This window comes from Macaca thibetana, chromosome 2 (assembly GCF_024542745.1).
Source record: "Macaca thibetana thibetana isolate TM-01 chromosome 2, ASM2454274v1, whole genome shotgun sequence".
Taxonomy (NCBI): Eukaryota; Metazoa; Chordata; class Mammalia; order Primates; family Cercopithecidae; genus Macaca; species Macaca thibetana.
Genome location: NC_065579.1, coordinates 79,120,516 through 79,136,480, shown reverse-complemented (window position 1 = coordinate 79,136,480; position 15,965 = coordinate 79,120,516). Strand labels below are relative to the sequence as shown.

The 15,965-nt window shown below is 34.4% G+C and overlaps 1 protein-coding gene and 1 non-coding gene across 5 annotated transcripts in view; one reads left to right on the top strand and one right to left on the bottom strand.

Moving 5' to 3' along the window:
• NAALADL2 (N-acetylated alpha-linked acidic dipeptidase like 2) overlaps positions 1 to 15,965 on the bottom strand; it is a 1,132,125-nt gene that overhangs the window by 420,502 nt on the left and 695,658 nt on the right. The gene's annotated exons all lie outside the window — the stretch shown is intronic.
• LOC126949389 (U6 spliceosomal RNA) lies at positions 2,639 to 2,745 on the top strand. Its single transcript, XR_007723696.1, has one exon. It is a non-coding gene; the product is annotated as a U6 spliceosomal RNA (small nuclear RNA).

Sequence of the window (15,965 nt, the reverse complement as noted above, 5' to 3'; positions counted from 1 at the left end):
CTAAAACATTCTAAGCCACAGGGTGAGAGAGGAGGTCGGCACAAGATACAGGTCATAAAGACCTTGCTGACAAAACATGTTGCAGTAAAGAAGCCAGCCAAAACCCACCAAAACCAAAATGGTGATCACAGTGACCTCACCAGGACAGTTTACAAATGCCATGGCAACATCAGGAAGTTACCCTATGTGGTCTAAAAAGGGAGACATGAATAATCCACCCCTTGTTTAGCATGTCATCAAGAAATAACCATAAAAATGGTCAACCAGATGCCCACAGGGCTGCTTTGTCTATGGAGTAGCTATTCTTTTATTCCTTTACTTTCCTAATAAACTGGCTTTCACTTTAGTCTATGGACTCGCCCTGAATCATTTCTTGCATGAGATCCAAAAGCCCTCTTTGGGGTCTTGATCCGGACCTTTTCCTGTAACATCTCTCTGGCGACCATGGAAGTGACTATACCTTTAGGATTAAGGGTCTTCTTGTAAAGGAGTCGGGGAGATATGTCAGGTTTTGGAACCAGAGTGACTCCATCTTGAGTGCAGGCTAGGACAATGAGGCTGGGACTTGCTGGGCTGCATTCCCAGAAAGTTAACTATTCCCAGCCTTTACAAGCTTACGGTTAAGGGAACGGAGGGATGATGTTTACTAAACAGACACAGATTTGGGAGTGTCCTGGTATCCCAATAACCTGAGAACAAAGGCATTCCTAATTTTGCTTTAAAGTCAGGGATTCTTGCAAAATATAGTAATTAAGAAAATTAATCCTTTATCACAAACCCTTGTAGCAGAGCACATCTCCTCATGATCTTTTTCTTTCTAACCTAGGTAAAAGGAAGTACCTAGGTTAAAAAAAAAAAGTACTCTATTTTTTCTTTCTTTGTTTTTTTTTTTTTTTAACCTAGGTTAAACCTAGGTTAATTTTTTTTTTTTTTAACCTAGGTTATGTACCTAGGGTGGACACATTGCTCCTCTTGCTTTCAAGAATGCCCTACTCTGTTTATGGAGTAATTGTTCTTTCAGAACTTTACTTTCTTAACAAACTTGCTTTTGCTTTGCACTGTTGACTCACCCTTAACTTTTTCTTACGCAAGATCCAAGAACCCTCTCTTGGGGGTCTGGATCGGGACCCCTATCCTGTAACATAAATAGTGTATTCATACAACAAGAAATAAAATGACTAATAAACTTAAATGTTCTATTTGCTAGTCATCAAATAAATGTAAATTAAAATGAAACCCCTTTAGAAATGTTTAACATAAAACAACAATGTAATTCCAGGAAACAGGCACTCTCCTCCAGGGGTATAATCTTCCTGGAGGCTAGTTTGACAATATTTATCAATACCTTTAAGTGTCATATACAGTAGTTCATCTCAGCAGTTCCTTTTCTGAAAAGATATCCTAAGAAAAATGTCTGCAAAAACTTCCTTATAGTTGTTTTTAGAGGTCTCTCTAAGAGTAACGTAGCCCTAAAGCAGATAATCGAGTTTGAAAACAATACAATGAGAACCATACAGTGCTTTCGTCATGTGGACACGAATTAGCAGAGGAGGGGAATTAGAAGACTTTAAAGGACAGGGGCAATGCGTGCTTGCAAAGGATGGAAAAAACAAAAGTAGCAGAAGCATCAAGGATTAAGAATAAAAGTTTCCTGGATGTCAGCTTCAAATCCTGCTGAGGGTTAAGTCTGGGGCTGTCTTTTTACTTCCTTCTGTGTCTCTAATTAATTAGTGTCTTTCTCTTGTTCCGTCACCAGGAAATCTAACTTGCATGCACAAATAAATCATCCTTGGCTCTGTCGATGTCACTGCTAAACAAGCATGATGGGTTACACACTTCCTTTCACTCCAATTGAACAAAAACTTTCTCACTGAAATATTTAACAAGAAAAGTAATAGTTTTGTTTGTTCATTTGTTTTTTTGTTTGTTTTGGGGGCACAATACCTTAAAGAATATCCAGTTCAACACTTCAATTTTGTAAATGAAGAGATAAGACTAAAATGATAAACTGGTTTTACTGTGTTGTTAATAACATGGTAGGGATTACAACCTGGGTGTTTAGGGAAACTCTTAGCCCAATTCCCCTATAAAGCAAAAAGGCCCCTAATCTTACCAGAAAATTAATGCATCACTTCTCTCAAGGGCTGTCAAACTGTAAACAGTAAGTTGTAAACTGTTTTCCATGATACTTACATAAGCCACATGAAGATATGTGTGCATTTGACCCAGAAACTTGAAGTGCATATATTACAACAAATGAAACATGATGTATCCACAGAATTCTCAGGAGAATCTTTCTATCCAGAAATCACACTTGCTTCATGTTTTAATGTTGTTGTTAGAGAATAAGAAGGAACTTGCCCAGCTCAGTGAACCTGCTTTCAACAAGGTAAAATAATTATAACTGGATGTCACCGCTGCTCAGCCTTCCTGTCCCTCAGGGAATTCGATGGGCTCAGAAATAAACATTCACCCCATGAAGCTGTGACCTTATTGTGCCCTCCATGTTTGGCTATGGATTGTAGGCAAATCCCTCTGTTATACCTGTGCCCCACTTCACTCCCCTGGGTACCTCAAAAAAAAAAAAAAAAAAAAAAGAAAAAAGAAATAATTTAGAACTGTTTAGAAATGGTGGGAATTGCTCACTTTGGTAGCACATATACTAAAATTGAAATGATACAGAGAAGATTAGCATGGCCTCTGTGCAAGGATGACATGCAAATTTGTGAAGCATTTCATATTTTTAAAAAAATGTATAAAATAATAAAAACTAAAAAAAATTGTGACAATAAAAGCATCTCATTAACAGGAGGTTGAAACTAAATTCTCAAGTGGACAATATAGACAGATGGTTGCTGTTGTTGTTGTTTTTTCCATGTAGTGGCACCCACACTCTTAATGACTCCGTAATATGAAAATACCATTAAGTATCAAGGCATTATAATATATATTTTTAAATGTAAAATAGGTCTCAAGTTCAGTAAGCAAGTGTATTAGTCCATTCTCACACTGCTAATAAAGACATATCCGAGACTGGGTAATTTATAAAGAAAAGAGATTTAATTGTCTCACAGTTCCGCAGGGTTGGGGAAGCCTCAGGAAATTTACAATAATGGCAGAAGTGGAAGCAAACATGTCCTTCTTCACATGGCAGCAGCGAGGAGAAGTGCAGAGTGAAGGTGGTGGGGGAAGCTCTTTATAAAACCATCAGATCTTGTGAGAACTCACTCACTGTCACAAGAACAGCATGGACATAACCATCCTCATGATTGAATTACTTCCCACCATGTCCCTCCAACAACACGTGGGATTATGGGAACTACAATTCAAGATGAGATTTGATTGGGGACACAGCCAAACCATGTCAGTAAGTATAACCTAAGACCTAGATTTCTGGCTTCTCTAGTTCATGACGACAGCTGCTTTGGGACTTAATGCAAGGAAAAAAAAATCCATTTGGTTATGGTGTGCTTCAATCTACCTGATCTAATAACTGTAGGTCCCAGTGGAAATTCATACTGTGGATGTATTATCCAGAAGAAAAGAAGTTAATAAAAGATTAGTGATGTACCTCTCAGTAATAAATGTATTGAACATTAATTTCCTTTCAAATATTGGAATCATATTAAAAATCTTGGCATTTTGTAGCAAGATGTAATACCTATGTTATATGAATCCACTAAGAATAAGAAATCAGACTCTGAAATGCTTGCTAAATTAAAGTTCTACAAATGGCATTATGAGGTAAAATTCAGTATATGGAAAGTGATTGAATTAAGCCAATATCTTTAAAATAAAAGAATTTACTATAAAACTTCCAAAATGAAAGTCTGCCCTAACTCCCTATTGGAGGGTAAAAAGGTGAACTCCATTCATCCAGTTTTTTGAAAACACCAAATTTCATGGTTTTTCTTCCTTCTCAGAAGAAGCTATTCTTGCAGGTGACAGAGGGAGAAGCTTTTACGAGGAGAAACAGAAATTGTTCAATGAATGGCTTAATCATTCCTAACTTGAAGACGCTGACCTTCCAACTAAGGTCACAACTGTCTGAAATTCATAAAGTCAAGTTAAATCAATACGACAAATATGTTTTATCTTTTACCGTGTATCAGGTAGTGGGCTAGGCTCTGGTGGAAAAGAAAGTTGGTCACAAGTTAAATTGTTAAATATATGTACTATTGAACTCTGAAAATAAATATACCTCTTAATCTACCTGAGCTTTATCTGAGTCTCCTCTAACTTTTAAGATTTTCATGATATGGAGAAAAAAATACAAATACTTTAAACACATATTTAGACCATGCTGTTAAAAGATAAAAACCACTAGAGATATAGTATTAAACAAAATTATGCAACATAATAATAAATGTGTTGCCAGCATTTATTGAGAATTTACCATGTGCCAGATACTGGGCTAAATGCTTTATCTGATTTAACTCATTTAATCCCCATTTTAGCCCTATAACTAGAGTAATATTAAAAATATATTACACTTAAAAATGTGTAGCAGAGAATATTGTTTCGATCAATAATGAATGAATGAATTGTCCTCACTTAAAAAAGAATAAACTGACTTACAGGTCTGTCTTGTCACAGTCATCCAGCTAGCAAGAGATCAAACCTTAATATGGTATAGTAAACACCATGGTAGAAACATACACATATTCACATGAAAGTACAGAGAAAGGGTTTCTAACCTAAAGTGGGGAGGAGGAGAAACTTATAAAGAAAATGAAACTTCATATTATCTCTTCCCAAATAAGGGTTATGTTCTACTTCTCAGAGAGCATGTTGATAATAATTTGCATTTGTCACTCTGTGCTAATAATTTGCTCATGTGGCTTCTTCCCTGATTAAACCGTTAGTCCCCTAAAGGTGGTAATATGTCTCAATCCATCTTTATCTTTCGAGAACTTTGAATCATATCTTGTACAGTATAGGATCTGATAAAAGTTTGTTCACTGAATAAATGACCCACGAGAGACAGTACCCTTGATAAACTATTAGATCAAATCAGTACTGAAAGATGGCTTCCTAGTCTTGGGAGTATTTTCTAACACTTTACTAAGAACAAACTACTTTGTATGAAGCTCATGACTTACAACATCATTGTATTTTCTCCTGTATGCATAAGGTCATAAGAAAATTCATCTTTCATGCCATATATGATTACCTAGGAAGATGGTCAAGGACTGAGAGATATTTGTCACATATATGGGTTTTATTTTATGATTTAATGGCAGGATTCCATTGGTATTCATCAACTAATAAAATTTACCCAGCTATGAACAGTGAGTTGTTTATTGAATACAGCAAGATTGATTTTAGCAGTTTTGGCAGGTGAAAATTAAAACCATGCTTGCTTTGTTCCAATGCTTGGTAATATGCAAAGTAACAAAGGAACTAGAAGAGAAGCAGTTCATATATTTCCTGAAGTCAGAGGTCAAGGGTTGGTTCACACTACCATTTCATTGCTCATAAAATATAAAATAATACAGCAAAGTTCCTCATGAGACTGGCAGCTGTTATTATTGTAGCAAATTATATTTGAAAACAGTGGCCTTTTTCGGAGATGGATTTAGCTGTCATTATTGTCATGAGTATGCAAAGATTATACAGAAACCAGCAATTAATACTTAACAAGATGAAATGAAAATGACAAATGAAGCTCTGCCTTGATCTTTGCTGAATTAACATTCCAGGCATGTGGTCATCTTGAAGCTTTAACTCACAATGATGGGTCAGTTTCCTATAGATTCAGAACTGTTGTTGGGATCTTGGAATTCATAAAGGAATACATACTTAGCACATCACCTTGCCTTTCCATTAGTCTATTTCAATTTGTTAAAGGATAGCTACTGAGAAACTGGCTGCCCTTTTCGACAGTATGATATTTTTGGGGAATGAATAAATCTTCAAGGCATGATAGAAAAGATGAATAACAGTGGGATCCCCTTATCCATAATTTAGTTTTCCTCAGATTCAGTTACCCACGATCAACTGCAATCTGAAAATATTAAATGAAAATTTCAAAAAATAAACAATTCATAAGTTTCAAATTGTACACTCTTCTGAGTGGGGTAATGAGTAGTGTAATGAAATCTTGCACTGTCCCCCACCGTCCTGCCTGGGATGTGAATGATCTCCCTGTCCAGCATATACATGCTGTATGCATCATGGACCTGCCCGTTAGTCACTTAGTAGCCATCTCAGTCATCAGGTCAACTCTCTTGGTATACTAATGCTTGTGCTTGTGTTCAAGTCATCTTTATTTTACTTAGTAATAGCTCCAAAGCACGAATGTAGTGATGTTGGCAATTGTGAGAAACGCCAAAGAGAAGCAGTGTTTTCCTTAAATAAAAAGGTGAAAGTTATCAACTTAATAAAGAAAAAAAACCCACATGTTGAGATTGCTCAAATTGGAGGTAAGAATGAATTGTCTGTCAAATTGTGAGAGGGGGAAAAATTTGTGTTAGTTTTGCTGTTGGAAAGTTACTGTCACAGTACATGATCAGTGCTTAGTAAATATGGAAAAGGCATTAGCATGAATAGAAACATGTTCTGATTGACTGTAATGGGGTTCAGTACTATCTGTGGTTTCAGTCATCCACTTGGGGTCTTGGAACATATCTCCTGCAGATAATTGGAGACTACTGTAGTACAATCTATGTCTAGAGGTTATCAAAAACATAGAAAACACAATTATCAGTTTACAGATTTGTGTCTAAATCTAGTATCTGATGAATTGATGAATTGTTGAATATGACAATTGATGAATATGTTGTATAAAACACAATGAGTTTCAAGGTGATATATCTCTGTTTTTTTAAAAAAAATCAGCAGTGTTTTTTTAAATTGACATATGATATTTGTACCTATTTATGAGGCTATGTGATATTTTGTTACAGGAATAAAATGTAAGATTATCATGTCAGGATATTTAAGTTATCCATCACCTCCAGAATATGATCACCTAAAGTAGAAGTCCTCCCTTCAAATTATTTTAAAATATACAATACATTGTTGTTAACTATCATCCCCCAACTCTGCTATCAAGCATTACAACTTATTCCTTCTATCTAACTGTATATTTGTGCCCACTAACCAACATTTTTTTCATCTCCTCAACATCATTGATTTCATTTGGTCTGTTTTTGCTTTTGTAAAAAATATTAACAGTTTTCAATGATAACCAAAGTAAAATTCATCTGTTGGAAATCCAAAGGAATATGCTCCACTTTTCTTTCCTTTTTCCTCGGGAATAGCAAAGAGCATATTGGCTATCTGCTTCTTTGACTTCTTCAAAATTGCCTTAGGAATTCTATCCTAATGCATTTCTGTGCAAATATATAAATTAAGGCACAGTGCATATGAGACAAATGAGGGAAATTCTACAGAAAAAAATTAGCTTGTGTACTTAAAAAGGTGTCAAGATCATGAAAGACTAAAAGCATTTTTAAAAGGCTTAAATTCGTCTCCAAAAAGGGGGAATGGTTGGGTTGAATACATAGCTACCAAAGACATTTTTAGGACAATTTTCAAAATTTGAGTATGGATAGTGTGTTGGACAAGAGCATTATATCAATATTAAGTTTTCTGATTTTGATTATTTAACTGTGATTATGTAAATCGTGGCTTTTCTTTTAGGAAATATACTCTGAAGTATGTAGGATAAAAAACTAATGTCTCTAATTTATCCTCAGGTTGAGATAATTCACTCTCAAATAATTCAGAGAGAAAGTATGCCTGAGAGAGTGCATGGGTGAACACAAAATGATTTAATAAAATAGATTCACTACATGTTAACAATTGACGAATCTAAGTAAAGGATATGCATTTTTGCACTATTCTTGTAATTCTTCATAAATTGAAAATTATAACTTAAAAATTATGAAAAGATAACTTTGCATAGTAGTAAAATTAAAAATAATATGATTTCAAAGATAATCATAATAATTAGGATAATACTTTGCATTTGTATATTAATTGACGATTATATTAATAAATTTTCCAAATATGTGATTTGACTTTATTCCTGAAACAACTCTAAAATTTTAAATACCTTTATTCCCATTTTAAAGATGAAAAAACTTGGAAACAGAACTATTCCAGTGCTTTAGTTTAAAAGATTTTGATTTGTAGTCTTTTCTGTGGTAACTACACCACAAACTGTGCAAACTGCCCTTATTCAAGTCATGAGGCAAGCCTGTGGTCTGTTCTGTGCTCACTAACCAGCTGTCAAGCTGTAAGAATTTGGGTGGTTGCAGATCAGGAAGCAGCTCTATAATTCAGAATCAATCTTCTAAGCTGTCTTGTCTCTATTTTCATAGCATGTCATTGGTTTTCATTCCAAAGTTGTGCTAGCTCTTCCTGGCATAATTGATGGTGCAGGTGCACGGTTTTAGGAAAGAAACCATGGGAAATCCTATTGGGTTGTGCTGTGTTACAAATAGAAAAAAATCAATGTTAGACAAGTAGAATTGAGAAAATCATGAGGGAAATAAATTTTATTTTCATGCTTTCAAGAATTACATCTAAAAGTAGGTATTTTATTTGGAAAGGTATAGATGTTCTTTAGGGAAAGAAAGGAAGAAAGGGAGGAAGAGCTATGATTTCATATTTCCAGAATTTTATTTCACTAGAATGTAAGATTTGTCTTCTGAATTTAGACGCATTTTTCTTTATTTTAAAATTACCTATTTCTGATTCTTCATGTGTAGTCAAATATTCTTAAACAAATAGCGTGTTTAAAAAAATAATCTGTAGACCACAGCTTTAACATTTCTAAGTAGTGTTCATTACACATCCAGGAAAAATAAAAGACACAACGTAAGTGCTAAATATGTAAGTTTCAGTGTTATAAATGATTAGGTGATTCATTCTTTCATTGAGCAAGTATTCATCAATTCATAGAGAAGCAGAAAAGCATGAAGGCTGAAAGCATGTAATTTGGAGCCAGACTATTTGGGTTCAAATATAGGACCCTGTTTCGTGATTTTGAGAACATTTCTTAATATCTCCAAACTTCAATTTCTTCATTAGTAAAATGGAGAGAATGACTGAACCTACCTCAAAGGGAGGTTGCAATGATTAGAAGTAAACATATATGTGAAACACTTAGAACAATGCTCAGCACATTGTTAGCATTTAATAGATTTTGTTTGCTATTATTCAAAGTGTAATCTGAGAAATATTCATTGAGCATCTAGTATGATCCAGGTTATCCATAGTAAAGCATGGGACTATGCAGTTATTTGGGGAATAAAGAAATGATTCAGAAGAAGATTCTGCCTTAGTATGTGCTTTAGTTATCTAGTGCCATATTCGCAAACTTAGCAGCAAACTTAGCAGCTTAATAATAAATCCTTATTATTTTACAGTGTCTTTAAGTCAAGAATTCAATAACTTAGCCTCTACCTCAGCTGAGGTCTCCTCTGAAGGCTTAACTCAGAGTACTCACTTCCAAGCTCACTCATGGTTTGCGGTCAATGTTCAGTTTCTCGCAAACTGTTGGACTGAGGGCCTTACTTCCCCCACTGGGTGGTTGGCTTGAGGCCTCTCTCAGCTTGCTACATGAGCTTCTCCAAAGGGAAGTTCACAATATGACAGCTGGTTTTTCTCAGAGTGAGACAGTGAGAGGTCAAGGGAGGGCCCACAGAAGGAAGCTACAGTCTCTTTGTAATCTAATATTGAAAATGACATCCCACAATTTTTATGTATTCTGATTAGAAAGGAGTCACCAGTCCAGCCCATACTCAAGGGTGGCAAGTACATTAGTGGTCTTCCAGTACGGAAGAAAAGATGTAGCTAAATAATCCCAACATGAGGTAGGTGGTAACAGAGAAGAGAAAAGGTTTCTCCATAAGAGAGTCTCGACATGCCAAACAGAGAACCTGAGAACACACCACTGTATTCTTTTAGGTTTATCTACACTGGTGAGGAAAATTACTGAACATACTCTAATAATCCTTATCATTCTACTACACACCATAAGTCTCATGCACCAGATGCTCCAAAAAGGTTCATATAACTCAAAACACACCCTGACAGAAATAGGCCTCATTGGGATATAATTGTGGGAAGAGTAACATTTATCTGGTGTTGCCTACTCAGAACAGTAGAATTTTGCTGATAAAGGTGCTACTTAGTACAGGTGCAGATTGAAGCGTACCACAATATACCACTTCAAAATATGTCTGTTTGGCATACAGATTATTTTGACTAAAGGCAATTGAGGACCAGTAATATAGAAAAAGCTCTTTAGCGCCCGCTAACTGCCTAAACTAGAGTATACATTTCCTCTTTTGCAAAAGAAATTTACATTTATAAATGGAGTTTCTATTTATAAAAATGTCTTTTTACCAGAAAGAAAGCTACGCTTCGAGACCACTCTTACCACCCAACTGATAGCTGCATAACAACAACAAAAAGCAACAACAACAAAAAAACCCTGATTTACCACACCTTCCTCTCCTTCACTTCTTCCAACTTGCTTCCCTCATCCTGAAGCTCAAAACCATTTTCCCCTTGTTTAGCCTAAAGATGGTATATAAGCTTCAAGCATCTGGCCGCATCCTAGTGTTTTCATTTCCTTATGAATTATGTACATAGTAGTTTCACCAGAATAGTTTCCTGAATTTACCAATTTCCTTGTTTTAAAAGTTTATACGTTTGGCTTGCTAGTTGTATTGAATATCTACTACCACTTCTTTCACAATGGACTGATTTCCTATAGAATGGCCAGAAGTAATTTTGAAGAAATCTTTATATCTAATGTGCCAAATATAAAACAGTAAAACGATCGCGGAATTTAAGCCCAATTTTTTGTTTTTTAGTGGTTCCCTTGAGGGGCAGGGAGTGGAAGGCAGAGTATAATGTTTTTCAGCATTACCTGAACACTTTTAAATCTTGAATTAAAAGTTCTATTTTTTCCCATGCGTATATATTGGCACAAATAATTCTGGTGCCAATAAATCTTATTCCTTATTCCCCGCTAACTTGAGAATTACTTAAGAATTATTGTAACCACTTCTGTTCTGCTGTTTGCATATAGTTCTGAGTTTATCATGGAATCCTAAGGGTTTCATTCTGCTTTAGAATTCTATTAGTCTTTGACTTCTTGAGCTTCAGACAAACATTCTTCTAGTGTTCCTAAGAAACATCGTTCTCTCCCCTGGAGCCACGGTTTGAAGTCACAGAGTATGATCCTGACAAGCAAAGCCTCCTCTTTGACCTGACTTCTGGAGCCAGGATTGCCTCTCTTCTAGCCTCTGCTTTTCCAAAGGGTTGACTTTACTTGTCTCAGTCCTTTCAGTTTCCAGCTTAAGGCTTAATGCATTCTAGAACTGCATTTTCAGGGTAAAATAGGAAAGATTTATTCACAGTTATCGTGTTTACACAAATGCAAAGACAGGATAAATCATTCATTTACTAATGTTTCTCCTCACTCTGGGCATTAACAATGACCTCTCCATCATAAAACAAAGTAGATTAATTCAAGCCAGAAGAAAAAATCTCCATTTCAATTATTTAAGTGAAGGTTTGAACTGTGCTTATATTAATAAGATAATATTTCAATTTACCACTTAACTTATGAAGCCAGAACTAACAATAAATAAATAAACAAACAGAATGTGGATGAAGGTAGAATATAGTGTTTATTCCTTCTTGGATATAAATATAAATTCTGCCAGGTGTCATCATTGCCAGTAATTACAGAATTTAAAAACAATAAAATTCCACTGGAAAAAATCCAGTCCTATATTATTTTTACTTCAATGTAAAACTGCTTTATGTAGCCTTATAAAATTCCAACTAGCCACTACCTTTAATTTTAGTAATTTACAATTTTATAATTTCTGTACCATGCTTAAAATGTTGCTTACTCTAATTAGTTTATGGTCAACAGTATCTTTAATTAGAAATATTGGTAATCTGTCCAGTGAAGCATTTTATTGAGTGTGTTTATGGTTCCAGGATGATTATCTAATGAACAGGATGATAAAAAGTACCATTAAGCAGAAATAAAATAGAATACCCATCAGGGCAAAAGCATTTTTTTCTCTATAAAAGAACAATTTGTGCTTAAAATATAGTATTTAGAATACAGTATTAAAACTATACATAAATTGATGAATGTATTTTTGAAATTCTATTGATAGTGAGTAACTGATATTATGATTTGGTTCTGACAGTTAGATGTGGAGTCTAGGATGAAGGACACAGAGCTATCAAAAAAATGACCAATCCACTAAAAAATAGTTCAGATGACATCAATAATATTGCTGAAACAAAATTTATATGAATAATATAGAAAAGTTATGTTACAAAAGGACTGGCAGTCTGTGTTTAATAAGGAATTCACTGTTGGGGATGGGGGAGAAATCAGCCTGAGTTTCCTTCTCAGTACTCTTGCCAAGCGTGTACATTAAAACAGGTGGTGGTTATTTACAATCTATATTTTATTTAGATGGTTGTGTTTTCATATCAACCTTTATCCTCTGAAATATTTGTAAGCATTTCCTATATAATTGCATTCAACATTGATTCTTGTATTCTATGGCATTGACAAATGTATACCTACTGAAATTTTAAAGCTAGAGTACATAATGTCTAGCAATGTTTATACTAAGGCTTACATGGCATCAGAAAACATTTAAACTAAGACAGGAGATATATTTGAAACTCTATATAAGTTTTTAGATAGAAAATCATGTATATTGAAAAATGTATACATCTAAAGTAAGATGGCTAGCTAGTGCTTCTACTATCAGATAGATCTTCATAATGTTTGTGCACATAAAAAATGATCAGACTTCTGAATTCTCAATGTCTTCATCACACACTTATTAATCAACTCAGGTATTGCACTGGTTCTTGACTTTCTAGGAGGATAGGAGATCATAGTTTCTTTTCAAAATTTGGCTACAGCTATGGAAAGTCCCTATAGAAAAATGTACATGCACACAGGTAGTTAAGGAGAATGGTAGGTCTCCTGGAGCCATTCATAACCCCCCTAAGGAATTTAGGAAGGTTAAACAGGGAATAGCTATAATATTAACTGTCAATCAGCTTTCTAAGAAGGTTAGGTATCTTCAAATGTAAAATGGTAATAATAATCCTTTCTTCATGGAGTTGAGAATATTCTTCATGATTAGTTGTAGTGTTTGGAAAAGATCCTACATATAATAAATATAAAACACACTGTAGATTTTAAGAAAGAAATGTATTAGTGGAATTTTGTTGTTCTATTTTATTTGCTATCAATTTTTTAGTACTATTAGCATTCCAAAAACTGAGGAAAGACTGTTTTTAAACACAAATCACTCTTTTAGTATATTCAACAAATCTTTCTCTAGTATTTTTGTTTTATTCTTTTGTATTACTTTTCAACTGTACACATGGTTTTGGTTTAATATTTTGATTCACCTTAAGATCACTAAATTTGAATGATTTTTTACATATTTGAACATAAAATGGTTCCTAAATTTATAACGACAATAAAGATAAATCCATTGGGTACCTTTGGAGGTTGCTAGAGAAGTAATGTATCAATCTGAAAATGGATACAAGAGGAGAAGTAATCAAGCATTTAACCTAACTATCCTACAAAATTTGTACCACAGGATAATTGTTCTCTTTATAGAAGTATTCTAGCTAATACATAAATAAGGAATGATAGAAATAAAACACTTTAATTTTGTAATACTCTTATGAAATACAGTCATCTCTCTTTAGCCATAGGGAATGCATTCCAAGACCCCCAGTGGATGTCTGAAACCGCAAACAGTACTGAACATGACTGCAGTCAGTTTTAACACACTTCTTGTCATGTCTTCCAACCATAAATCTAATGTCTTTCCCACTTTTAGTGCTTATCTCATATTGTGGCTGTAACTTTTGCGGTTTGAAGTGCAAAGCAAAAGTAGTAAAAAAAAAAAATTTCCCACTTCACAGTTTGACAGATATAACACTCATTCCTTCCATAGATCTTAACAACTTCAGCATAAGTTTTTTTCTTTCTTTATTAATTGGAGAATTTTCACCTTTTCACTTTAAGGAAGCATTTTATGGCTTCTCTTTGGCATATCCAAATTGTCAGCATCATTTAACTTGCGCTTTTAGACTATTACTAAGTAAAATAATGATGACCTAAACACGAGCACTAGGATACCACAACAGTTGATCTGATAACAAGATGGCTACTGAGTGGCTAACATACAAGCAGCATAAGATGTGCTGGACAAAGATATGATCCACATCCCAGGCAGAACAGAGCTGGAAGGCACGGACAACACAACATTTCATTACTCTACCCAGAATGATGGACAATTTAAAATTTATGAAGTTTATTTCCAGAATTTTTTATTTAATATTTTTTGGACTGCCGTTGACCTATACTGAAACTGCAGAAAGCAATACTGGGGATAAGGGTGGACTACTGTAATGAATCCAGGCAATTCCCAAAATCAACTCTAATAAGATAAATAGAGAGGCAGATGGAAAAATAAAAGATGATACATGCCTCTTGACAGAAATACACAATACACCTATAAAGTATTCTTGTCAAAAATTTGAATCTAAACAGATTAGGACTCTGGATTTAAGAATTATTTTACAGAGGACACAGAGGTCAGGCAAAGATTTTAAATAATACCATTAGGATGGAAGCAGAAACAACTGCACTGTGAAAAAATCTACAAAACAAATGAACAGCTTCTTTGAAAATAAATCTCAGAGGAGGACAACATGGGAGGGGAACCTACAGAATAAAAACAAATGATGATCTATCAATCAAAATCAATGTGTAAATCTACCTTGTTTGTATGAGTCTATCAAACCAACAGTCAAGCAAAGAAATATTTGATGATATCAAGAAATTTTTTAGAGTTTTAACCTCAATTGTCATGAATCCCTTCCCAGATAATCCCATCAACCAAGAAAGAGTAACTTGTAACAGGAGAGGAGATGGGAGGTCATCCTATGCTCACACAGACTTTATCACAGCCTATCACCTATTTATCTGAGGGGCCATTTGTCTTTTCCAAAAATCTTTTATTCTCCCCTAAGTTGCCAAAATCTCCCCTCCCCTCTCCTCTGGGCATGTATAAGCTTCTAGATGTCGCTGGATTTTGGGGTATTCACTTTTGTTGTATGTGATGCCCCCATGCATGTAATAAAATTGTATAACTTTTCTTCTGTTCATTTGTTTTTGTTTCTATTTTTAAAAACTTTTGTTTGTTTTTCATTGATACATATTAGATGTACATGTTTTTAAGGCAGATGTGATAATTTGATACATTCATATAGTCAAATCAAGGTAACTGCGATACCCATCACCTGAAATATTTATCTTTTCTATGTGCTACAGATACCTGAATTATTCTTTTCTAGATATTTTGAAAAGTACAGTTGATTAATGTTAACTATATTCACTCTGCTAATCTATTGAACACCAAGTCTTATTTCTTGTAAGTGTATATTTCTACCCATTATTCAACCTTTTTTCTGTCAATTTAATTGGTAGCCTAGTCGAAGAACCTAGAAGGGTGGAGGGAAGCCATCTTTCACTTGCCTACAGCACATAAATATGTATATGATTATATATTATTGCAAACGAGACAAAGTAAAGGTAAGGTAAGACAAAAATAACAATTTCAAAATGGAATCTATTATTGAAGGCTTCCTTTAAATTTCAGGGTAGATTAAACAAGAATCAAATTTACCAGGAAAATTGGGGTGAATTGGGAGACATTCATGAAAATAGGTTGTATCATTTTTCTGTATATAATTTTCTTGTCCTTATGCTTTGAATGGAAATTGCTGCATTGGGCCTTCATTTACACAAATGTGCTCTATTTATGTATGAGTTAGATGATGAAATAAGTGCCTGAAGCTTGAATGTTCAGGTTAATCAGAATACTAAACGGTCATTAAAAAATAACCACACTCAAAGTGTCTTAATT